Consider the following 25,282-nt stretch of genomic DNA (forward strand, 5'->3'; position numbering starts at 1 on the left):
ACGCGGCTGCTACGGTCGCAGGTTAGAATCCTGCCTCGGGCATGGATGTGTGTGATGTCCTTAAGTTAGTTAGGTTCTAAGTCTAGGGGACTGATGACCCCAGATGTTAAGTCCCATAGAGCTCAGAGCCATTTGAACCTGCCCATCTGATGCCTCTACTTCCATTAGTCCATTGTTGTTTCCCTTTTCCCTGAATGTCAAATCCATTGCTTTTTGTACATCAGATCATATTGTCCTTCTTTCTCTAATTTCTCTATCTTTTCACACTTTTCTGTCAGTCATTTCTCGTTTTTTCTGTCTCCCTTTTTAATTCATTAGCTAACCTCCTGTAGTTGCGCTTCCCTTCTTCTGTGTTTGCAGTTTTCCTTTTACTGCGATCATCCATCTTCTCCTTCCTTCCTTTTCCACTTTCCCTCATCTCTGGAGTCCTCGTTGTATTCCCCTCCCGGAGAAACGATTCAGCGGAAGCTTTACCTCCGAAATACGTACGTCGAATAGAGTATATGATCACTCATACTGGCTGTGACGCTGGGACCGATGGATGAAACGGGAGGTTCCTGTGTTCGATGACAGAGGAGTTAACGAAGTGAATGTGTAGCCAGAAGCAGAGTTCAGAGTGTAGCGAAAATCGCAGTGGATGTACGCAAACAGCCCTGGGAGCCACACAATCGAAAAAAGTAAACGTAGGCTAGGTCGATCTATCAATCACTGTACCATCAATGGCACTTATCGAAGGCTTCGGAGAATAGCGAGGAGTGCCGGACTGCGGCATTCCCGGATACAGTCGCGTAAGTGGACGGGCCCACATCGATACTCCGACTGGCCGGGGAACATAAATCACTAGCAGATCCTAAGCAATTGTAGAACATTCTTCCTGTGTTTGGAGAACTCATCAGACAAGCATGACAATAGCCATAAGTCTAATTCACGGAAGCGCTGCTAAGGTGTAACAGGTAAGTATAACCCACACGTAACTGTAACAGAAATGCTCGGGGAACTGAAATGGGAGTCCTCAGAAGAACAACAACGTAGTTTCTGTGAAACCCTGTTGGGTAAATTAAGAGAATCTGTATTCGAAGGAGACTGCAATCACTGTATATTTCGCATACCGTACTTTACGGTCTATAAGACGCACTTTCTCCTGTGAAAAATTGCCTCCAAAATTCAGATACTTATTACACTCGATATCAATATTAAAATGTACTCTATTTGATTTAAAATTCCCACCAGTCTTAAAAATGGCCAAATATTCGATGCCGACAGTGGATTCAATGGTGGCAACAGTGCACCGATGAGACGAACCACAAGTTCGCTAACAATGTAACAATGTGTCCCACCCGCGCCGCCATCACAAACCCGGAACACTGTCTAGCCCATGATGCGTCATTGCAGTCTACGATGCCATTGAACTTGAGTTGAAAGTGATTTGTGCAATCGGAAACAGTACAACATTTTTGTTAGTAGCTAATTTCGTAATGGAAAAGAATAAAAGGCGTTCTTATGATACGGGCTCTAAATTGAAAGTAATAGCATATGCAGAAGAACATGGAAGCAGAGCAGCTGACCAGCATTTCGGCTCTCTATCAACAAAAACAACCGCTCTTGATTTGCGAAATAGTAAAGAAGAAGTGAAAAAAATAAATAAGGCGAAATGTGCAGAGGACTGGATGCAACATGGGCAAAGCTAGAAGATGGTGCATTGAAATGGATTCGAGGACACCGTCAAAACGTCATTGGAACTAACACAAAAATTGTTGAAATAGACGCTCGTAAACTGGCGCTACAGTGGAACTTAACAGACTTTCAGGGTGGAGGTGGCTAGTGCCACGGCTTTATGAAGCGTCATGGACTTAGCATGCGAAGCAAAATCAAAATATCTCAGACAATGCCACAAGAGTATAAAGAGAAAATATTATCTCTCCATCGCTTTATTTTCAACAACGAAAGAAAACCAATGTGGAACTGAGCGATATAGCGAACACGGGCGAAACTCCTCTGACATATGATGTGCTGAATGACACGACGGTTGTCATGAAAGGTAATAAAACTGTAACTATAAAAACAAGTGGACATGAAAAAATGTACTACACTGTTGTCCCCTCACGTTGCACTGACGGTACTAAACGTAATGCGATGATGATTTTTAAGCGCAAAACTGTTGTGGTTGGCAGGAGAGCCAACCGTGTAACTGAAGGAGTCCGAAATGCACGCGTTCTAGCTCACGAAGGCTGGCGTGAGGTCTGGAACATGACAAGGGAATTAGAATTGAGAAAAACGGACGTAGCTGGTGGAATACTTAACTTTAATCCATTAATGGAGAACGTCGCTCTTAATGGTACATGATTCACAATATCAATAGTACGGATACTGGCGCCTTGCTAGGTCGTAGCAAATAACGTAGCTGAGGTCTATGCTAACTATCGTCTCGGCAAATGACACCGTATTTTGTCAGTGAACCATCGCTAGCAAAGTCGGCTGTACAACTGGGGCGAGTGCTAGGAAGTCTCTCTGGACCTGCCGTGTGGCGGCGCTCGGTCTGCAATCATTGATAGTGGCGATACGCGGGTCCGACGTATACCACCGGCCCGCGGCCGATTTAAAGGCTACCACCTAGCAAGTGTGGTGTCTGGCAGTGACACCACAAAAACAATGCCAAAACCTTCTGAAATATCACCAGGTGTTGGTTGGTTGGTTGATTCGGGGGAGGGGACCAAACACCGAGGGGTCCCACTGGATTAGGGAAGGATAGGGTAGGAAGTCGGTCGTCCTCTTTCAAAGGAACCACCCCGGCATTTGGCCAGGTGCTGTTATTCATGTACATGACATGGGTTGGATGGACGAGACTAGTATGAAATTATGGATTAACAGAGTGTGTGAGAGAAAGAAAGGTTTCTTATTGAAGAAGAGTTCTCTTCTTGTGCTAGATCAGTTTAGTAGTCATCTGAAAAAGTCTGCGAAAGATAAATTGAAACAGGGAAGTACAGAGCTTTCAGTTACTCCGGGAGGACTTACTTCACAACTGCAACCTCTGATGTCTCGACAAATAAACCATTTAAAGCGTACATGAGAGAGGCATGGAACAAATCGATGATGGATGAAGCCCAACATGAATTCACGCCGAAGGGAGCTATAAAACGACGTACAACCACACAAATGTGTCAGTGGATAAAACAGTCGTGGTCTAGAGTAAGACAAGACATTATTGTTAAACCGTTCAAGAAGTGCGACATAAGTAACGCTCTCTATGGCAGTGAAGACCATCTTATATATGAAGAGGACAACGACGACGATAAAGAGGAAGAAAAACAAGAAGCAGAAAAAAAGAAGAAAGTTCTTATGACGATTTTCAGAGATTTTAAAGGTCTGTTTGGTTTTATAAACTAAGATTTTTTTAAATATAACTTTATAATCTAATAATAAAAATGGTAAAAACGTTATTTTTAAAACTGCTTAAAATTAAAGTGCTTCTTACAGTACGCTGAGAAAAATATAGAGAGATTAGGGCGCCTATTAAGACATGCAGACAGTCACCTTTGCCTCGCTCAATATGCGAGTGGTAAAGGAACGAAAATCGATAATGTTGGTTCTAAGTCCCCCTGTCATGCGCTGTACTTTGTGTTTTGGAATACATCTGTAGATGCAGATGCAGGTCTTTACCGCTGCACACTGCAGCTTCCCCACCTTCTCCATTATGATCTCAAGGTGAACGTGGCGTGTTAATAACCAACGACTCTTAAAGAGCCAGATCTCATAAAGATCTTTTATGACGGCCACTGCCTCTGTCGCAAAGACTTCTTCCGAGGGATGAAGAATGAACCTTCTGCTTGAAGATTAGAACGAAAGAAAATCCTACTCACACATGGTCGATTAGTTGATGAATATATAAATCACATCTGGGTACTGAATTCGCATGGTTTTCTGCTTGTTCTCTTCTTCTTCCATTTCAAGGAGCGGCTGTTGGCCCGTTCAGAAACCAAATGAATTTAACAAAGCTGTTGCCTCCATCTCTTCAATGGTCGTCCTACATTCCGTTTTCGAGTTTGGTTGAAATGTGAAGCTTGCCATGTCAGGCGCTCATTCGGCATCCTTTTGATGTAATCATACTGTTTTTTGTAGTGTCTAATCTATTCCGTCATTGGTTCCTAACGTCTGCATCTTGTTTTATATCTGCACTCCACACACTGTCTCTTAGCGTTGGTCCAAGAAATGAACTCAGAAACCTCGTTCGAGCTGGTCCAGTTCTTCGTTCGTCTCCTTTTCTTAGAATCCGGTTTTCCTCCTAACACGTAGAGCAGGCTTAAATACCACGTTGAGTACCCTTAGCGCTACCTCATTCTTTATAGTTCTGCCAAGATAACGTTCTTATACAACTGCTTTTTGCATTATATTTCTGTATGTTCTGAACCACGTCTGAGGTAGTTTTGTATATTGATATCTTTGTCCCAAGATACTTAAAACATTTTATCTGTTCTATTACTTTATTGTTTATCAATATTTTGGCTCTTCTTATGTGTTTCTCTTCCACTTCCTTACTTTTGTTTTATTTACAGTTATAACCATTTGCTAAGTTTGTAAAACGTTACTCAATTTAGACATATTTTCTTGTAAAGCACATTCATTGATTGCCAGGAGAACTTGGTCGTCTGCAAGTACACAATGATTCAGATTTTATGCGACCTACAATGCCTTCAAAAATCACACACAAGATTTTCATATTTTCTTGTTCACAATGGGAAAACTAATAGTCTTATAGAAAAAAAATGAGCAGAATTTTAGGATCTTTAATGTAGTTAAATTTTATACTTACATACGTTTTTTCTAGAAGTCACAGATTGTGAGTTATTCAAGAAAAACGCATTTGGAAGTCACTTTTGTACGTTTTCCTTGAATAATCCGAAAACTAAGGCCTCTAGCAAATGTATCCCAAGAAGGTCCTGTTCATTTTTTCTATAGGACTAACAATTTATATGTAATGTGAAAGAGAATATGATAACCTTGTTTGTGGTATTTGAAGGTGTTGTGTTTTGCATAAAACCCAAAGGGGCAGCTGAATCACTGTGTATAAGAGTGTTAATAATTTTTTTCCTTGCACGTAAATCATAGGATTTTTAGAATTCCATTATTCTATAACTTTGGTGATTTAGACATCCATCGGTGACAGGCTGCATCCTTGTTTTGGCCCTGGTTTACCGTCAGTAAGTCATCGTTTATACTTATTTTAGTGATTTAATGGCATTCAACAAATTTAGACGTACATTTTAGTCACTGAGTATACCAATAATTTCATCCCCGCTACCTTATCACGGGCCTTTTCAAAGTCTAAGAAGAGCAGAAATAGTGGCCTGTTGAACTATCTTCTCTTTTCTGTCAATTGTTTCAAAACAAATTTTGCACCTACACGGAACCTGCCTTTTACGAAGTCCAGATTGCTCCTCTCGTAAAAATGATTCAGCTATTGGCAGAAGTTTCCTTTTAATAACATATGAATAGTTTTTACAATCAGCATTTAAAACGAATATATCCACGTAATTTGAACAATTTTTTACATCATTTCTTGTGAATAATTCTCGCTACCTTCATTTGCTCTGGAATGCGTTTTTAATGTTTGGCATTTACATTTGGAGAGAAGGCACATCTTGGAGGATGCGAGTAGGGGAAAAGGGAATGTGGAAAAACTCCACTGCAGCCATTACTCGCAGTGGGGGATCTGGAGGGAGTCTGTTGTGGGAGGAACTGAAGACATCGCTTTGCGGCTTTGCAGGTGTTGCGGCGCTGCATTCGCATTCATCTCTCCCGTTACCAAGACGGAAATCATGATTTCGGGAAGGACCGGGCAGTTGCCATGCAGACTGCAGGCTGCGAGCGCGTTGTCCGGAATGAGTTACGCGTAAAGCTGCGGTCCGCTGAGAATTTCAATGCGCTGCGTTTGGCAGCACACGCCGCTGCGATCAGACCCGCAACACGTCGCCGCATAATCACAAAACCGAGAGTATCGAGAACTCAATCCGTCCTCTAATCCCATTCACGCCTGTGAATTTATTCCGGATTTGTCAGTTTTCTCATACAATCTACCGAAGAGTCTGTGATGTGTCATAACGTTCAAACATGTAAACTACAAATATGTGCTCTACGTGTGACGTGTTAGTGATGAAATACTACCCATTGGGCAGAAAGCTTTTAGGTATACCGAGGAAAACGTAGGAAATTCAATTATATCAGCCAAGAGGGATTAACAGGCAAATACCTGATACGTGAAAAAGAACAAGAACATGAATACTTTATAATATCCTGTCCACATACGCGCATGTGTATTCACGCACAATTGTACAGTAATTTTGCAGCAAATATTTTTTTCTTTTTTTTTTTTTACAACAAGAGGTCAGCCACTACTTTCAGTAGGAGATTTTTGCACTTTCTTATACAAAGTTCGCATTTCACATGTTTGAAAATTTCCGCCACTGAATATAGTGATATAAAAACAACGATCTTAGCGTTTTACTAAAAACTGAGACTCATGAAATAATCTTCATCTTATGTGGAAGGCTATTGTAAACGTCCATCACACTATTCGCTAAGGACATTTTCAGAGCTGATGTCCTTACTGACTAGACATGTAACTTCCCTTTTTTCCTTGTATCATGTTGATGGATGTTGCAGAGCATTTAATTGTAAGGAGGAGACAAATGAGAATGAGACAGATGGAAAAAAGTAAGTTAACTTTTCATTATCTCAAAAGTAGTCCACATATCTGTCAATACATTTATCCCACTGTGAGATAAGACGGTCAGTGCCTTCATGGTAAAATGTCTGCGGTTGCCTATCGAATCATGATTGAACCTAGGCGTACACCTCTTCATCAGAAGACAGTTGACAGCTACGAATGTCTTTGCTCAGGGCTCCAGATGACTGTGTAAATCACACGAGGATAGATCGGGGCTGTGTGGAGGATATGTAATGACTTCCCACTGAAATTTCTGCTGCGTACTCGAAACAAGCTCACTGTGCTGCATAAGTTTCATTGGAAAACTCTTATTCAGGGTGGTCAGAAAGTCTGAAAATCTTGTAAGTATGTTGTAAGATAAGTTATGCTGGGAAATAACTGTTTAGAGAAAAATTTGTTGGGCCGGTTCCGAGTTAATTAGTATTGAAGTTAGCCAATCAGACCTATGCGCAAGCAAATACAAGCTCCCGCTAAATAGAAGTAGCATGTGTAGTTCTAATTACGTAGATGATAGCGCACGAGACTGCTTAGCCTTCAGCTCTCGTTCGTCCCCTTACTACCGTCGCATGTCTAATTTTCGTTTTACTCACTTGTTCGGTTTTAGGAAACGAAACGAAGAACGCGTTTGGTGACACCGTCTCTGGCGGGGCGTTTCGATTTACGCGGCCTGATTGCCTAACTTCACTGCTTATTACTCCGGAAACGGCGTAACTTATAAAATTTTATTCTTGAGAACTATTTCTCAACACAATCTACCCTGCAATATCCTTACAAACCTTTCAGGCTGTTTCTGACCACCCTGTATAAGGGGCGATCGAAAATTTTCCATTTAGGAGCCTTGCTGCAGTGTATATGCAACCCCGATGCGGATCACCCTTATACGAGGGTTGGAACTTAAATAGTGGCAACTCTTTATTCACAACCGATACAAAAAAGTTACGTGTTTGCACCCGTTACTGTTCTTCAAAGTAGTCACCAGCGTTGTGTAGAACCCGTTGCCAGCGATGTGGAAGGCGTAGTATACCGTTAACAGAGTCTGATCTGTTGATGGTGCGAATGGATCGTCTACTGCCTGAGGAAAAATGGCTCTAAGCACTATGGGACTTAACGTCTGAGGTCATCAGTCCGCTAGACTTAGAACTACTTAAGCCTAACTACCTAAGGACATCACGCACATCCATGCCCAAGGCAGGATTCGAACGTGCGACCGTAGCAGCAGCGCAGTTCCTGACTGAAGCGCCTAGAACCGCTCGGCAAGACATTGCGCGGGCGCGTACTGGGCAAGCTGTGGCTGCTCTGTTCGGTCGATGGGACTGGGAAGTACTGTACCATCCACCGTACTCCTCGGAGTTAAGTCCTTGTGACTCTGATTTGATTCCGAAAATTCGCTTCAGAACTGCTCCAGGATTCGACAGGCAGTAGACCGCTCCACTCGCACCATCAACAGAACAGGCTCTGCTAACGGTATACTACGCCTTCCACATCGCTGGCGACGGGTTCTACACAGCGCTGGTGACTACTTTGAAGGACAGTAGCAGGTGCAAACACGTAGCTGTTTTGCATCGATTGCGAATAAATAGTTGCCGCTATTTAAGTCCAACCCTCGTACATCCTCCGTACAGTGCCGATCTCTCCCCTTCGATTTATATTTTCCAGAGGCCTCAGGAAAGACATTTTTGGCCGCCGACGTCTTTCGCATGAAGGGATTGCGCGCCTGGAAACAATCCTGTTTCCATAGGCAACCGCAAACACTTTTCCCCGAAGGCTCTGACCGTCTTACCTCACAGCGGGGTAAATGTAGTAACAGTTACGACGATTACTTTTGAAATAAGAAAGAGTTTACTTTCTTGTTTCCAAGTCGTTTTCATTTGACTACTCCTCAGAGGAACATTACAGACAGAAAAATACGGCTAGCTTATGGCCAAGCCAAGGTAGACATTTTCGTAAACAGTGTGTGTGGTATCAAAGTTCGATACAACACTTGTCAGGGGTTGCAGTTGTCGACCGCGGTCCGTATTAGTATCGTTGGACTTGCGAGTCGCGATCAGCGCCGCTCCGCGGCTTGTATCGAGTTTCTAGCGAGCTCTCGTCCACTCTTGCTCGGGACGTCCAGTAGTTAAGTGGCACAGTCTTCAGTTGATAGGAAGCAACCTCTAACAAGGCTCTTAGTAACGTATGGCCTAAGTGAGGCCTCAATAGCTATCTGTTTATAATTATATTCGTTGCAGATCCAGACCATGCAGCCAGCACCTTATCGACGTTACTGAGAAACCTGCTGTGATTTACATGTTTCTATTCCCCATTGGCCACCAGCCAACTTTGGCGACGACTCGTTCGTCGTCGTCATACCAGTGCGATATGCGAGTCACAGCCGACAAGTGCCGCTGGAGAGTGCTGCGGTCGCAAATCGCGATGAGGAGCGCGTCCCGTGTAACACATCATCTCCTCTAGGAGTGTACCAACCAAACCGGAGACCACGTCCGAAGCAGTTCACGTCGAGAAACGCGCCCCGTGTGAGGTCGGCACAAGTTGTCTCGTAGATCGTAGATGTAGATGTAGACGTAGACCCACCATCGACAGCTAACAGTGACGGATCCTGGAGAACTGGAACTCTTGCGCCACGGCTATTTTTAGGCGGGGGAGGACAGCAGCCTGCCGTAAGCTGAGAGCGAGGCCCGCGGCTGCGGTCGCGGCTCCGCCATTTTCCGACCGTCGCCTCCAGCGCCACGTTACGTCAGCGCCGGCTCGGCTGGTCTTTCAGCAGTGCGTCTGCACACTGGGTCTCTTTCCGCTTGTGCACTCTGCCAGCCTGATGTCCCGCTCACGGGGAGCGTCATTCACGTCTTGATTGCCTCTTACAAGGGCCGTTTTCTTGTTGCAATCGACTACTAGAACAAGTGTGTCCCCTGCAGCGCCCTTTCATTATATTCCTCTACCGAATTTCGTCTAATGAGAATGGTCATTTTCTTTTACACGACAGATTGCGCATGTTGTGAGAGCTGCTGTGCAGTTCGCCATCTGGACTATGAGAGTTAGGCTATCAGGAGCCACTCTTCTTACGAAGAAAATGGGAGTTCTTGACAAAGGTCGCATTGCAAATTCTCCACACTCCTGAGGACTGAAAGAATAGGTAAAGTCTCGCCCAAACATTCTAAAAAAACCTTCATTTCTTTGGTCTATAAAATATATCAACTACAATAACTGACAAAAAAATTACCAGAGTGAAATTTTCACTCTGAAACGGAGTGTGCGCTGATTTGAAACTTCCTGGCAGATTAAAACTGTGTGCCGGACCGAGACTCGAACTCGGGACCCTTGCCTTTCGCGGTCAAGCGCTCTACCAACTGTGCTACCCAAGCACGCCTCACGACCCGCTCTCAAAGCTTTAATTCTACCAGTACCTCGTCTCCTAACTTCCAAGCACTTGCGCGCAGAAGGCAAAGGTCCCGAGTTCGAGTCTCGGCCCGGCACACAGTTTTAATCTGTCAGGGAGTTACATACCAGCGCACACTCCGCTGCACAGTGAAAAAATCTCATTTTAGGTTAGGCTTTACTGTGACGGTTATTTGACCTCGAATGAAACAACAAGTTTACAGTTAGCAGTGATTGTTTATTTATCTTCACGACGCGTTTCGAAGGTGTAAACTTTGTCATCTGGTTGGTTGGCTGATTTGGGGGAGGGGACCGAACAGCGAGGTCATCGGTCCCATAGGATTATGGAAGGATGGGGTAGAAAGTCGCCTGAAGCGATTTAGGGAAATCACGGAAAACCTAAATCAGGATGGCCGGACGAGGGTTTGAACCGTCGTCCTCCCGAATGCGAGCCCAGTGTGCCAACGACTACGTCACCTCGCTCGATGATCATCAATTGGATTTACGTTTATTAGTATGACGTATGTGTGTGATGTTACGATTTCTGGAGGAGCTTATGGCACTGGTCTAGTGGAGGAACAAAACACTATTTCAGTACATAGTTTTGGCGGTTTTCTGACAAAAAAAAAAAAACCAAACGTATGCCTTACGATAATAATAAAATAGGTACAGTAGAATACGTCCAGTGGCCTCAAGTTCCTTCCACTATCGTAACACATCACATGAATACCGTCATTTTTGTACACACATACGGTGTCAACCTCCCCCCATGAACCATGGACCTTGCCGTTGGTGGGGAGGCTTGCGTGCCTCAGCGATACAGATGGCCGTACCGTAGGTACAACCACAACGGAGGGGTATCTGTTGAGAGGCCAGACAAACGTGTGGTTCCTGAAGAGGGGCAGCAGCCTTTTCAGTAGTTGCAGGGGCAACAGTCTGGATGATTGACTGATCTGGCCTTGCAACATTAACCAAAACGGCCTTGCTGTGCTGGTACTGCGAACGGCTGAAAGCAAGGGGAAACTACAGCCGTAATTTTTCCCGAGGACATGCAGCTTTACTGTATGATTAAATGATGATGGCATCCTCTTGGGTAAAATATTCCGGAGGTAAAATAGTCCCCCATTCGGATCTCCGGGCGGGGACTACTCAGGAGGATGTCGTTATCAGGAGAAAGAAAACTGGCGTTCTACGGATCGGAGCGTGGAATGTCAGATCCCTTAATCGGGCAGGTAGGTTAGAAAATTTAAAAAGGGAAATGGATAGGTTAAAGTTAGATATAGTGGGAATTAGTGAAGTTCGGTGGCAGGAGGAACAAGACTTCTGGTCAGGTGACTACAGGGTTATAAACACAAAATCAAATAGGGGTAATGCAGGAGTAGGTTTAATAATGAATAGGAAAATAGGAATGCGGGTAAGCTACTACAAACAGCATAGTGAACGCATTATTGTGGCCAAGATAGATACGAAGCCCACACCTACTACAGTAGTACAAGTTTATATGCCAACTAGCTCTGCAGATGATGAAGAAATTGAAGAAATGTACGATGAAATAAAAGAAATTATTCAGATAGTGAAGGGAGGTGAAAATTTAATAGTAATGGGTGACTGGAATTCGAGTGTAGGAAAAGGGAGAGAAGGAAACATAGTAGGTGAATATGGATTGGGGCTAAGAAATGAAAGAGGAAGCCGCCTAATAGAATTTTGCACAGAGCACAACTTAATCATAGCTAACACTTGGTTTAAGAATCATGAAAGAAGGTTGTATACGTGGAAGAACCCTGGAGATACTAAAAGGTATCAGATAGATTATATAATGGTAAGACAGAGATTTAGGAACCAGGTTTTAAGTTGTAAGACATTTCCAGGGGCAGATGTGGACTCTGACCACAATCTATTGGTTATGACCTGTAGATTAAAACTGAAGAAACTGCAAAAATGTGGGAAATTAAGGAGATGGGACCTGGATAAACTGAAAGAACCAGAGGTTGTACACAGTTTCAGGGAGAGCATAAGGGAACAATTGACAGGAATAGGGGAAAGAAATACAGTAGAAGAAGAATGGGTAGCTCTGAGGGATGTAGTAGTGAAGGCAGCAGAGGATAAAGTAGGTACAAAGACGAGGGCTGCTAGAAATCCTTGGGTAACAGAAGAAATATTGAATTTAATTGATGAAAGGAGAAAATATAAAAATGCAGTAAATGAAGCAGGCAAAAAGGAATACAAACGTCTCAAAAATGAGATCGACAGGAAGTGCAAAATGGCTAAACAGGGATGGCTAGAGGACAAATGTAAGGATGTAGAAGCTTATCTCACTAGGGGTAAGATAGATACTGCCTACAGGAAAATTAAAGAGACCTTTGGAGAGAAGAGAACCACGTGTATGAATATCAAGAGCTCAGATGGCAGCCCAGTTCTAAGCAAAGAAGGGAAGGCAGAAAGGTGGAAGGAGTATATAGAAGGTTTATACAAGGGCGATGTACTTGAGGACAATATTATGGAAATAGAAGAGGATGTAGATGAAGACGAAATGGGAGATACGATACTGCGTGAACAGTTTGACAGAGCACTGAAAGACCTGAGTCGAAACAAGGCCCCCGGAGTAGACAACATTCCATTAGAACTACTGACGGCCTTGGGAGAGCCAGTCATGACAAAACTCTACCAGCTGGTGAGCAAGATGTATGAGACAGGCGAAATACCCTCAGACTTCAAGAAGAATACAATAATCCCGATCCCAAAGAAAGCAGGTGCTGACAGATGTGAAAATTACCGAACTATCAGTTTAATAAACCACGGCTGCAAAATACTAACGCGAATTCTTTACAGACGAATGGAAAAACTGGTAGATGCAGACCTCGGGGAGGATCAGTTTGGATTCCGTCGAAAAGTTGGAACACGTGAGGCAATACTGACCTTACGACTTATCTTAGAAGAAAGATTAAGAAAAGGCAAACCTACGTTTCTAGCATTTGTAGACTTAGAGAAAGCTTTTGACAATGTTGACTGGAGTACTCTTTTTCAAATTCTAAAGGTGGCAGGGGTAAAATACAGGGAGCGAAAGGCTATTTATAATTTGTACAGAAACCAGATGGCAGTAATAAGAGTCGAGGGGCATGAAAGGGAAGCAGTGGTTGGGAAAGGAGTGAGACAGGGTTGTAGCCTCTCCCCGATGTTATTCAATCTGTATATTGAGCAAGCAGTAAAGGAAACAAAAGAAAAATTTGGAGTAGGTATTAAAATTCATGGAGACGAAGTAAAAACCTTGAGGTTCGCCGATGACATTGTAATTCTGTCAGAGACGGCAAAGGACTTGGAAGAGCAGTTGAACGGAATGGACAGTGTCTTGAAAGGAGGACATAAGATGAACATTAACAAAAGCAAAACGAGGATAATGGAATGTAGTCAAATTAAATCGGGTGATGCTGAGGGAATTAGATTAGGAAATGAGACACTTAAAGTAGTAAAGGAGTTTTGCTATTTAGGAAGTAAAATAACTGATGATGGTCGAAGTAGAGAGGATATAAAATGTAGACTGGCAATGGCAAGGAAAGCGTTTCTGAAGAAGAGAAATTTGTTAACATCGAATATAGATTTATGTATCAGGAAGTCGTTTCTGAAAGTATTTGTTTGGAGTGTAGCCATGTATGGATGTGAAACATGGACGATAACTAGTTTGGACAAGAAGAGAATAGAAGCTTTCGAAATGTGGTGCTACAGAAGAATACTGAAGATAAGGTGGATAGATCACGTAACTAATGAGGAGGTATTGAATAGGATTGGGGAGAAGAGAAGTTTGTGGCACAGCTTGACTAGAAGAAGGGATCGGTTGGTAGGACATGTTTTGAGGCATCAAGGGATCACAAATTTAGCATTGGAGGGCAGCGTGGAGGGTAAAAATCGTAGAGGGAGACCGAGAGATGAGTACACTAAGCAGATTCAGAAGGATGTAGGTTGCAGTAGGTACTGGGGGATGAAGCAGCTTGCACAGGAGAGAGTAGCATAGAGAGCTGCATCAAACCAGTCTCAGGACTGAAGACAACAACAACAACAACGGTGTCAAATCTATTAGGCGAAGGAGCATACAGGAGAAAAGAAACTTCATCACAAAGACTATCCATCACAACAACATGATTCATAATAAGTTTTAAACAATTCTGGAGATTTTTGTATTCACGTGTTGAATACATGCTTTGTTTCGGATGGTATATAAGTATGATTCTGTCAAGTTTATATATCTTATAATTAGATTTATATACCACCTGAAACATTAATTCCAACGCATCTATTCAACAACTCAAAAGAAAATCCTTTAAAATGTATTCCGTATAATGTTGTTACAACGTATATTCTTTCTACTTTGTGATGATGTTTCTCTTTTCCTAAAAGCTCCTTAGGCCTACTAGTTTCCAGATACCATACGAGTTTACAAAAATGACGGTATTCGTGTGATATGTTACGATAGTGGACGAACCTGTGACGATTGGAGGTATTCAATTTTAATTATTTTGTTTTTGCCGTTAGATATATGTTTAGGTTTTTGTCAAAAAACCGCCAAAATCATGTGTTTCTCCACTAGACACTGTAACGAGTTTGTCCAGAAATCGCAACACAGCACACACATCTCATATTAACTAATGTAAATCCACCTAAAGATGGACGTTTAAACCTTCGAAACACGTCATGGAGACAAATAAACAGTGACTAGTAACAGTAAACTTGTTGTTTCATTCGATGTCTGCTTGTTGTTGAAGTATACCCATGGCCAACAAGATCCCCTGATCTACCCCCCATAGAACATGTGTAGGACCAGCACGGACATCACCTCCGTTCCAGTGTATCAAAGACCAGCTGTGGGCAGCTTGCGCCAGGAGATGTTATAACGGTCTTGTGACACCTTTACCTACAGAATAAGTGCACGTATCCAGGCCAGAGGGGGTATAACGCGGTACTTATAAATGGTTGGTAAATCTGTCTCAGTTTTATAATCACTGAAATAACGTCACATACCCTCTCAACATGTGAAGTTTCACTTTGTTTCCTCTTTTCCTTTTGGATGTAATACTCTTCTTGTCACACGCTGTAGTTACAAACGTAGAGGCGTTAATCTGAGCTTTTTTACTTTCTCGTTTGTATCTTTTTTCTTTCTGTTTTTTATTTAATTGTATGGTGATTTTATACAATACACAGTTGATACAAGACAAGTAATTTTATACAATAAACATATGCTGCGCGTGAGAGAAAACACGTCGTCGGGAATTCCAGGGTATGAATGAAGTGGACAGCGTTGGACTAGATGTTCAGTTGTCTGCTCTTCTTGAATACTTTCACACATTGGTGAACTGATCCAGCCCCATTTGTACCTGAAGTAGTTACAACAACAACCATGTTCAGTCCTCAACCTGTTGAGGCAGCACTAGAGGTTCCTCGGTATGTCAAAACCTTTTGGTTTCTTTGTGGGATCAAGGTGATGGGCTCTTGTTCCCAGTGTTTTTGTTGACCATTCATGCTTCCAGCTTTCATTTAGATTAAAACCATCCGCGATGGTCTTCTTAATCGCAATCGTTGCTCTGGCGGATTACAGAATTCCTGGTGCAGTGGTAGAGAGGGTGATGCAGAGATTTTCTTGGCCTCCCTCCGCCTTAAGTGAGATGGAGGGATGTGACTCAGTACAAGTAACCAGTGGCATGGGGTTGATACGATGGAACTAGTAATGCATCGCGTTGTGTCGTTCAGTTTTGTGCCTACCTTCTTCACATGCACACTTTCCAACCAGACAGGTGCGCAGTACTCGTCAGCAGAGTACACAAGACTGATGCCAGTTAAACGCAGACAGTCAGCACAGGTTCCCCAGGTGGTACCACTGAGCTTATGTAGTATGTTGTTACTTGCACCAACTTTATGAGAAAGCTCGGTGATGTGCTCTTTGTAGCTCAGGGTTCTATCTAGAGTGATTCCGAGATATTTTGGGAAATGATTGTACCTCAACGTTTGTCCATTGAGCAGAGGTCTTAGTTAGTAGTTCTCAGCACGATTCGCTAGATGGAAACAAGACACTTCAGTTTTTGATGTGCTTGGTTTCAATCTCCAGGTCTTAAAGAAAGTTGACATCTTCTCCAGATCCTCCGTAAAAATTCGTTCACCATCTTCGAAATTACTTCTCTGTGCTACCAGGTGCCAAATAATACTGAAAACTACATTTTTCCTTCAGCAGATCATATTTTTCATTTAAAAGTCTTAGCTATACATTGTGCAATCTTTTTTTTTTTTTTTTTGAAGTATTGTAAAACGTAAATATCTTTTTGCTTTCGGATATTTCTGGCGGAGGAACACTAGAAGGAAAAATACCAGGTTGACAAGCAACCTTTTTAATATGTCACGAACAAAAACAAACTAAAAAGTAAAAGTCAATAAGACACAAAAGCACAAAATTACTATCGTAACAGCAGTGAGCTCAGAGAGAAAAGGTCAACCTCCGATATCAGCAGGTGACGCCACCGTCCCCTGTTTCTGTTCATGTGCAATCTGCAGCATATTCAAAACCTTATAACTCCACACCCGGCGCATTCAGTTGATTATTGACGTCACTGATCTACTTGCAAAGTTGTTGTCGGTCGATATACCGTAATCACGTGACGCACGCCCTCAGCGAATAGCCAGTTTTTACGTGAAAGCCGCTCGTATACAAGGGGCTTTAGTGAGATACACTCGCTTTGAGCAGTACTGTCTCATGTAGGTATATGTGACGCTTCTTTATTAAAAACTCTGTAAATAATATAACTTCTGGTGCAGTTGACTACCCGACATACGAAAGCAGATAGCTGTAAATGAACAACACAATCTTTTCTGTTTCAGATGCAGTCCTCATTTACGTCCAAGCAGCTGTGACTCTTCATTCTGAAACGCATACGCCGTGAGTACTAGTAATTACAAACATTCTTGGCAAAGCGAGTAGAGAAATTCATTTTATTTTTCGTGTGTAGACAGGTACACTGGGCCGACTGTAGTAACTTACACGAGAAAAATGTTCCCATTTTCCTTCGCCTTCATTTGACAACTGAGTATTTATAATCGCTTGCGATAATTTGTAAATGTCAGCTTTAATCACTACAAATCCAACATTTTTTAAGAGGGACAGCTGACAAGGAATACTTCAGTAAAAAGTTCAGCACCCCGTTCCTTCCTTATTCTTTGCATTCACAACAACCACTCAACGGAATTCCTAGACTATACTGTAGAACTAATTGGATAACTGTAGCAAGTTATGAAACTTTATGTATGTTTGCAGGTAGGGATATTCAGCCGCCACACACTTGTTAAAATTGATGGTGAACCTTCAGATGTCCTTTATTTTGCACAATTCGCTTTGCTACTAGTTTCGGTCAAATGACTATTATCAAGCATAAGCCTAAACCGAACATAACAAATCAATAGAGATTACACAATTTACAGGTAAAATATAAGGTTAAATAGTGTATCACTTACTAGTATAAACGGCTGGAAAATTATACCGTAACAGCAGTATTTTGCTCTTTTTAGCACACCACAGAAGTTTTTTTTTGCTGTAATAGCAGGGTACAGTAGTTTTCGTGAAGAAGCGAAGTTCACAGTGACAGTTAGTAACACACTCACAGATGTAATCAGTCAAAACATTCAAGGATACAGTCAAAGACAACACCATATCAAAGACAAAAACTGCAGTACATGCTAGCAATAGCAGTATCAACTTAACAACAGATACATTATAATCTTTGGTTCCATGTAAACACTGTTCATTAGTGAGGTACACTAAATACGTACAAACGCAATACATGCCATACTGGCGATGTTTGTAATCTGGCAGTACATCGTAACTCCCGAATAGAAATCGCCTTAAACTATAGAAAGCCATCTATTGACATCAGATAAAGGCACATTGGCGAATTTTGTACATTACAAAACAGTCCGCTAGGACATATTATTGGGCTAAGATTTTGCTAAGTTAACAGAAACCAAAATATCAGCTCACAAAATGATGCATCGTAAAATTACATGTACAGTGTCAATAACAACAAAGCTAATCCCACATAGAGCGAGGTGGCGCAGTGGTTAGCACGATGGACTCGCATTCGGGAGGACGACGGTTCAATCCCGCGTCCGGCCATCCTGATTTAGGTTTTCCGTAATTTCCCTAAATCGCTCCAGGCAAATGCCGGGATGGTTCCTTTGAAAGGGCACGGCCGACCTCCTTCCCTAATCCGATGAGACCGATGACCTTGCAGTTAGGTCTCTTCCTCCAAACAACCAACCAACCTAATCCCACATACCAAACTACATTATGACAGTAACCTGCAGTCCTATTGAACAATGAGATTAAAACTTCAGCACACTTTCAATTCTATACACCCACTGGAATATGTGGGGGGAATACTTTTTTTTTCTTTTCCTTTTGACCTATGGCAGCGCCATCTAGCGGGCCAACCACACCGCCATCTGGTTTCCCCCTTCAAGCTAGTCAAGTTTCGTCCTTTGTAGTTTTTTCGTTTGACGCTTATTTCGTGAGATATTTGGCCCGGTCACGATCAATGGACCACCCTGTATACATATGGGCTTCAACTGAAAGCCAATATGGGGTCTACCGAGTCTGTATTAAGGAGTGATGGCGTGCGTGAGATGTAGGTGGCGTTCTTCCATCTCATTGGTCTACGTTCAAATGCACGTTCAGAATATCTGACATGCTAGGCATTTCTCTGCCTCTCCGAAAGACTCCCCAACGTGCTTTTTCCACGCTGTGACGTCAGAAACTCGGCACGCTCAACGCTCCACGTTCGAATGCACGGTCCCTTTGTCGACGGCTATAGCATGTTGGATTTGTATAACGTTGAAAGTAGCGATAACCAATACAAACATTGCCGAGCCGAGGCGCTTTACTGAATTCTGAAGTCGTAAAATTCATCAGCCCGGAATGCCAGTGCAAGTTTTCAAACGTGCATAACATTTCGTCGTTCGATCCTTCGACGTGACCACCGTTCCTTCGCGAGTTTCTCGGCTGATCTCCTCCGACACCATAACAGAAGTAAATCAGCTATTTTACGCGAGTTCGTTTTCGGTAGTGTGTCCGGATACAGCCGACAGCTGCCGGTGGAGTGCGCAGCTGCCTCACGTTCCGTGTGAGGTGCAGCGGCTTGTTTCTAAGCGTGCACCAACTACCTTGAGAACCACCTTCAAAAGTACTTGACGAGCCGTGCGAGGACGGCTTTACCTGCGAAGAAGGCGCGGCCGCAGAGCTTTAGTAGAACTCGCAGCGGGGCGGCGCTTACCTGCTGGCGCCGCTGACGTAAGCCGCGTGTGCCGGCAGCCACAGCGCTTGCCCCTCCCTCGCAGCCAGCTACGGCCGCCGCGGGGCGACAGCCAAGGGCGTCGTCTGTTGGTAAACACGACTGCGGCACTTGCATACAACACCGAAGTCTCTCTTTACCGACGCAAATTTCATTCTGTGAGGGGCGTTCAATAAGTAATAGCATTTTCTTGGGCAGTTTCGTTGGAAAAAATGCGGAATATGTTGTGGGACGTCATGTAATTTTCCCGCCTCAGCCTCTATAGTTTGCTGAAGTCCCGATAGGTGGCGCTGTTATACGTAACATTCAAAATGGCGTCTGTTATGGATGTACGTTGCAAGTAGAGAGTTGTCATTGAGTCTCCTTTGGCAAGAAACCGGACCGCCGTATATATTCAGAGATGCTTGCGGAATGTATACGGACACCTGGAAATGAACAAAAGCACGGTGAGTCGCTGGGTGAGGTAGGTGTCATCATCGCCACAAGGTTTTGCAAACCTGTCCGATCTCCTGTGTGCCAGCTGGCCACACATGGTTGCGACGCTTGCAATTTTGAAACATGCAGACATTGTCATTCGAGGTGATCGGTGGTTTACAATCAAATACCTCGATTTTGTTTCGATATATTGATACATGCATACTTTTCGAAACTATATAGCTGTATATATGAGATATTTTCTCCCAGCCAATATATCGATATCAAAATTACAATATCTGCTCCCGATATTTTTATCCCATATTGTATTTTTTCACAATTTTCGGTCAATATTTGAAGTTGTTCTTTTTCAATTGTAGTAGAACATAATGTTACTTACACTGTGTGAAGGAGTCTTCATACTTTTTGAGCTTTCATCACGTCCAGTCTTTCTCTTTGAATGTGTGAAGCAAGTATAGTTGGTACAAAAAAAAAGAAGTCCGATTGCACTGGATGGTGGTTGTGGTAACTTCCTATGATACCAGACTGCTGTGATCATCCGTACCTAGGCTTAAACACTACGTAATCTAACTGTAACTAGCTTATGCTAAGGACAACACAAACACCCATGCTCGAGGGACAACTCGAACCTGCGACGGGCAGGGAGGGGGGGGGGGGGGGGGGGGAGAGGTGGGATTACGCTGAGGAGTGGCAGTGTGAATGGAATAACAAGACTTACTTTTTTTACGTAACTAGTGTGCTACTTCTCTGCACTGGCATTCTTCAAAAACAGTTGCTGACAACTATGAACAAAAATCTGAATCACGAGGCTCGTCTTTGCGGTTGGCGGAGCTATATGACGGGAAACATAAACTGCAATGTTTAGCTTCGCCACGCAGTTTTGACAATACAACCGCTAGGTCGCTGACGTCCGCAGAAATGAAAAAAGCAGGGAAGTCGAGATGAAGAGTTCCGCACAAATCCGATATGTGACGAAACCGACCGACGTACCCATCGGACAACTTTTACAGAGCCATTTACATGCAGTTACCATTGTTACCAAAGAGGTTATCGCCGAGCGTGAACGTGCGTTGTTTTCCTTTCAGTTCTTGCTGTAAGGGGCTAGGCAAGATGCTTCCATGTTGAAGCACAGAATATCTAATAAAAATAAACTAAAACCGGCAGTATATTTACAATGTGCAGCCGATACGTCGACATTTCTTCTGTCGATGTCTCCCTATACTGATACGTTTCTCGATGCCAAAAGAGCACATAAACACATTTTTTTTTAAATATCGATACATAGGGTTTCCGTTAATTTTAAAAATAACGACAGTTCTGGTGTTGACACAGTCGTCCACCAGTTGAGATAGTGAAAGGTATGTGCCCGCTCGTTCCTCGGCGTCTAATGGATGGTCTCGCACCTTTCGACTTCCATCTGTTTGGTCCAATGAAGGATGCACTCCGTGGGAAGCCTTACATAGATGATGAGGAGGTTATTTATGCAGCAAGACGTTGATTCCGGTGTCTACAACTAGAGTGGTACCATGCTGCCACACAGACGCTGCCAATAAGATGGCTTAAGACCGTCGCACTGAACGGAGATTATGTTGAAAAACAGGGTTCTGTAGCCAAAGGAGTGGGAAGTAATATGGTGTACTGGAATCGTGAATAAAACAAAGAAACAAAATTTGCTGAATTACTTATTGAACGCTCCAGCGGAAAATGCTCCTGTAGGAGTACAAAAAACGAGACTACGGTCCTGTTTGTTAAAAGTCTCTAACTGAAAATTGGGGTACCAGCTCCTCATTCTGTCTTCCTCAACACGTTTAAAAATTTTCCCAAAAAATTTTTACATGTGAACATACCGCGCTCTTTTTAACTTGCAGCCGGCCGAGGTGGCCGAGAGATTCTAGGCGCTTCAGTCTGGAACCGCGCTACCGCTACGGTCGCAGGTTCGAATCCTGCCTCGGGCATGGATGTGTGTGATGTCCTTAGGTTAGTTAGGTTTAAGTAGTTCTAAGTTCTAGGGGCTGATGACCTCAGAAGTTAAGTCCCATAGTGCTCAGAGCCATTTGAACCATTTTTTTTTTTTTTTTACTTGCATCTCACCTTTACTTCACACAAGCTCCCCTGACAGTAGCTCGCCCACTTCCACCAGTCCTTCACATTAAGTTTTTCTGACTGTCCATCTCCTGTCTCATAGCCACAGTCTCCTTCTTTCTGTTCTACTACTACTGTCTTCTCTCATCATCACTGTCTCCTACTTGCTCTCTCGTACTGCTCTCTCATTCATTCCTTCTCACTGCTCTTGTCTCATTGTTACTACCTGTCTCATCCTCGTTGTCACTGTCATAGATTCACAGGCTCTCACTCACTTACACTTTCTCCTTCTCTTCACTCGTTTACTCTCTTCGTAGCAATGTTCTCTCACTGCCAACTATGTTCCACAGCCTGTAGAGTTGACACAAAACCTTAAAAGCTTTTGCCCACATGCTGTCATTGGTACATGTAAGCCAACTGAGGGCAGGTGTGTAAACTGGAAAACGGCAGGACGTGCACGCTTTACGGCACCGCTATCGCTCCGTCGCTCGTCACCAGAAACCCGACTTCCGCTTTCCCACTGCCACACCAGACAGCAACGTCAACACTATTCTGTGGCTACGTCACCAAGGGTCCAGCCGTCGCTCGCTCACCGCGCTGCAACACGTGATCCCAGTCACGCACGCTTGTCAGATAGGTGGCGGTCAGCTGTTGGTGTCTGCCGATAAGACACGTGTATTCGCTAATCAGACAGCTGCTGCTCACACTGCACTACTTCGTCCTGGTGGCCTTATATTCGAAACGTTAGTCGGCACACATCTGGAGCTGACATCACTGTGTCGCCTTTCGGACAAAAAGCACTGCATTTCTAAATAGCGCACATGGTATCTTGCACCTGTTTCAGTCAAAAGTGAAAGAATAATTCGCGGGTATACATTACTGGCCGAAAGTTAAGGCAAATGAAGAAACTGCAGCACTGTTCTGAAAGTGTTGTTTGCTGTCCCCTGTCCGAAAATTGGCTTGATGTAGCTCTCCATGTAAGTCCAACTCTTTGCAAGCCTGTTCACCTCGAACAACTACTGCAACCTATATTCAACGGAACATGTTTATGGTAAACAAGCCTCCGTCTCCCTCTACAACCACAAATCCCACTCCCCCAACACTTTCCTTTCTCTCCATTACCAAACCGATGATTCTTTGATGCATCAGGAAGTGTCCTATCAACCTACCATTGCTTTTAATTCACTACTATCAATATCAGCCAGCTAACCTGCTCTTTAAATGGTTTTTATTTTTTAAATCGCTCACGATGAGCCCATTTCGGTATACATGTGTCTAAGGTATGGGGAAAGTACAGGGAGGCGGGAAAAGTGACTGTTAGACCTCGCAGTGGTCGTCCTCGTATGACAACACCGAAGCAGGATCGTTTCCTCCAGCTGGAGCGGCTCGCAGGCGCCCAATATCAACAGCCAGAAACATTGTCAGTGACTTCTCCCACGCTATAGGGATTCGTATCACAAACCAAACAGTGCGTAGAAGAGTGCATCAAGGTTGCCTTCATTCTAGAAGACCAATGAGAAGTTTTGCATTGAATCGACAGAACCTATGCCATCGAAGGAAATTGTCTATTGCGCAACAACGTTGGGCCACTGCAGAATGGAGTGATGGCATGTTTTCTGAGGAGGACAGCATTGGTTTGCGAGAGGACAGTAGACGTGTTAAGGTTTGGAGAAACGGTAGACGACACCTGGAACGCCGAGATATTCAGGAAGTCCGTCCGTTTGCAGGAGAAAGTATGTTCTGGGTGGGAATAATGATGGAACAGAGACCCCTCTAATTCCCATCTATGATTGGTCCCCAATACCTCCAAGAAGTACTACAAACGATTGTAAGGCCCTAGAAAAGTGAATTTAGGTTTCATCCTAGTCGATGACAATGCAAGACTATACCGTACTCAAGCAGTGTCTCGGTATGTTCAAAGATTCAGCATCAGCCGAATGCATTGACCAGCTTAGTCCCCAGACATGAATGCATTGACCAGCTTAGTCCCCAGACATGAATGCATTGACCAGCTTAGTCCCCAGACATGAATGCATTGACCAGCTTAGTCCCCAGACATGAATGCATTGACCAGCTTAGTCCCCAGACATGAATGCATTGACCAGCTTAGTCCCCAGACATGAATGCATTGACCAGCTTAGTCCCCAGACATGAATGCATTGACCAGCTTAGTCCCCAGACATGAATGCATTGACCAGCTTAGTCCCCAGACATGAATGCATTGACCAGCTTAGTCCCCAGACATGAATGCATTGACCAGCTTAGTCCCCAGACATGAATGCATTGACCAGCTTAGTCCCCAGACATGAATGCAACTGAGCACGCATGGGACCTCTCGAGGGTGTCCGAACCCACGTGACAGTGTGCTGGGCCTCACTAAAGTTGCCATTGAGGAGTGGGACCTCGTACCACAACATAAAGAGTTAATGTTCTCATCCAGAGCATGCCTTGCAGAGTGGAAGACTCATACGTGTGCGGGAAGGACGTACTTACTACGAAAGACTGATAATCATCATCATGAGTTTCAGATTTTCACTGGGTTTTTTTTCCATGTTCTACACTTACGAGACTGCTTTTGTTTTGTAATGACTTTTTGTAACTAACCAAAATCTTTCTTGTTTTCAAAAGGAATTACGTTTAGTTTGTTAATAAGGTACTGTACACCTCCCTGGGTGTACTATAAGAAGTCATTGTAGTAAAGTCGACATTCCAACCTTTTGTTGAGGAGTGTAGCACACAGAGTTGTCCACTTCCGGCAACAACGACAGCTCCAACCCAGCTGAGCACTGAGTCAAGCTGAGCATGGATGAAGGACACGAATATGTCATTCAGTACTGCTTCGACTCTCTTGTTACAGTTCATCATCCGTAGCTGCTGGCGAGTAGCGGCGTGCCTGTCTGCCGGTAACCCGAGACGAGAAACTTTCTGTGGGTGAGAGATCTGGAGAACGTGATGGCCAGGGCAAAGGTCGAAGATGCTCTGTTCCCAAATAAGTCAGGGCACCACGGACAAGGCGTGGTATTGCGTTATCTTTTGTGAAGATAACGTCACAAAGACGTCAAAGGTAGGGCATAGCCGGCTCTGTGACCGAGCGGTTCTAGGGGCTTCAGTCCGGAACTGCACTGCAGCTACGGTCGCAGGTTCGAATCTGCCTCGGTCATGAATGTGTGTCTTGTCCTTAGGTTGGTTTAAGTAGTTCTAAGCCTAGGGGCCAGATTACCTTAGATATGAAGTCTCGTAGTGCTTAGAGCCATTTGAACCTTCTTTTTGGTAGGGCATACGCGTCAGAAATGTAACGGTTGCTGTCCACCTTAGCGGCTATGGGAACCAGAGGTGAGCATGTTGTGTACCCAGT

At 43.6% G+C, this 25,282-nt stretch overlaps 1 protein-coding gene across 3 annotated transcripts in view; it reads left to right on the plus strand.

Moving 5' to 3' along the window:
* Positions 1–25,282, plus strand: part of LOC126334712 (microtubule-associated protein futsch-like) — an 802,673-nt gene that overhangs the window by 119,944 nt on the left and 657,447 nt on the right. For all 3 annotated transcript variants that reach the window (XM_049997227.1, XM_049997256.1, XM_049997264.1), the window contains exon 2: positions 16,949–17,006. The gene's annotated coding sequence lies outside the window, so the exon portion shown is untranslated. The remainder of the gene's footprint in view (positions 1–16,948; positions 17,007–25,282) is intronic.

The sequence above is a fragment of the Schistocerca gregaria genome, chromosome 1 (genome assembly GCF_023897955.1).
Source record: "Schistocerca gregaria isolate iqSchGreg1 chromosome 1, iqSchGreg1.2, whole genome shotgun sequence".
Classification (NCBI taxonomy): domain Eukaryota; kingdom Metazoa; phylum Arthropoda; class Insecta; order Orthoptera; family Acrididae; genus Schistocerca; species Schistocerca gregaria.